The sequence below is a fragment of the Aplysia californica genome, unplaced genomic scaffold, assembly GCF_000002075.1.
Source record: "Aplysia californica isolate F4 #8 unplaced genomic scaffold, AplCal3.0 scaffold00387, whole genome shotgun sequence".
NCBI classification, from domain to species: domain Eukaryota; kingdom Metazoa; phylum Mollusca; class Gastropoda; order Aplysiida; family Aplysiidae; genus Aplysia; species Aplysia californica.
Window position 1 is genome coordinate 2,679 of NW_004797657.1, and position 1,960 is coordinate 4,638.

The window sequence follows — 1,960 nt, forward strand, 5'->3', positions numbered from 1 at the left end:
CAAATTCCACCCCTTCTGTGTTGACGTCATTTAATTTGTGAACAGTCCCTTACCTAACTGGCGTAACTATTCGATTATGAATACATGTACACGTAGTAGTAAAGCGCTCAGAGCATGCCGTCCAGTCTGTACATTGTTATGGATTTGCTTGATTACTTGGTTGGAGAATAGGTGGCATCACATGCGGTACAATGCCATAGATACTTCTCCGTCCGCTCCAGGATCCATGAAGGGAAGGGGGGGGGGAGTCCTGGGAAAGATGACAAGGAGGAGGGGGGTCATTATTGGCAAAATTTTAGACGTAATTACAACTTTAAAACGTGCTTTGGAAATGCGTCTTAAGTTTTTTAACAATAAATTTAATTAAGCTGTGAATACAAAAACAGAAGGCAAAAAAAAGGAGGGATACCAATGCCTCAGATCTACAATTAGTTTGGTCTCAAATTTGACTGTCTTTATCTAGTCTTTCGTGGCCTGGAGCGACTGCCATAGTCATGCTATGACCTAGCCCTGGTTACATATATAGGACAGCTCACAGCAGCCATGCTATTTATAGGAGTTACTCCCCCCACCTTCTTAAAGGTAGACTCTACCAGTCTAATTGTTAGCTTACATAATCTGTGCCTGTGACTACTTATGAGAGAGGCCCGAAAGTGGTAGAGCTAAACGGGGTATGTATGTACTCACTGGTGATTTTAGGAACGGCTATTTAAATATACCATACATGTAAAGGTCACATCTTAGAATGAATTTGACTGCAACGATGTTCCCAAATAATGGGAGGGAAGCGGTAATCATTAATTGATTATGCACGTAGAATCTTCGCTCCTGGGTATTGTTTTGATTCATTTGCTTTTTTTTTCCTGTTGTTTTATCCGTTTGCTTTTTATAGGATCTCGTCAATGGTTGGACCTTTGTTAAACTTAAAGCCGAGCATATCTGTCGGAATGTAAATAATTGAAAAACAACTTTTTTGAAAGATGTACATAATAGTAAGTCGGACGTTGGGATTTATTATAAGCCAACTATAGCCGAAATCCTCTCATAACCATGACTCTTATGAATGACGCCAATTGTGGTTGGACTGGTTTTCTCGTTCATAATGTATTTAATTTCTTGAGTGTATGAGGTTTTACTCTCAGTTCAGTAATCATGCCATCGATGTAAAGTGCTCAGAACGTATACTTGGACAGAGTGCTATATAAATGCATTCTGCTATAATCATCATTATCATTATTATGACCTATTTCCGTTGCAAGTGCCGTATAACTCGTACATAAATAACCTTACAGAATTGCAAGCGGCGTAAAAACTAATTAGTTTTGTCAAATCGACACAATTGACATATTTTGTAACTTGGGTCACCTGAAATAATAGTTAGAAAATCAACATTCCTTTTCATGGATTTCTCCTCAGTATTGGGGTCAACCCCCACCCCCCCCCCTCCCTCAGTATAGAGATCGATACCCCTCCCAGCACAGCTGTTTATACTCCCTGAGAGTGACCACAGCCAGCTGGTTTCAGTTATCTGGCCATGCTATTGGGGGGAAAAATAAGTATCTCCCCTACCCCCTACCTTTTTTCTATCCCCCCCCCTCCCCGAAAATCACCACCCGTAATTCTTAACTTCTATAGGTCGCAATTCTATTCCCTGCTTCTTTGCAGTAAGTTTAGTTTGAAATTCGGCAACATTTTCGGAATAAGAAAGATAGGTTTCGAGCTAAAACTTTTATTGTCGTGCGCAAAACATTTAAAGAAAAGAACAAAGATTTGATGTAATAAAACACAGTCTCGCAAGGACATCGCAAGGTAGTTGAGGTCATCAGGAGCTTCTACCAAAACTTCAAGTGCGTTGTTGGAAACAGTACTACAGCTTTTGAGGTAAAGACAGGAATTAAACAAGGATGCAACATGTCAGTAATTCTGTTCAACCTAGCCTTTGACTGGGTCATGAGGAAAA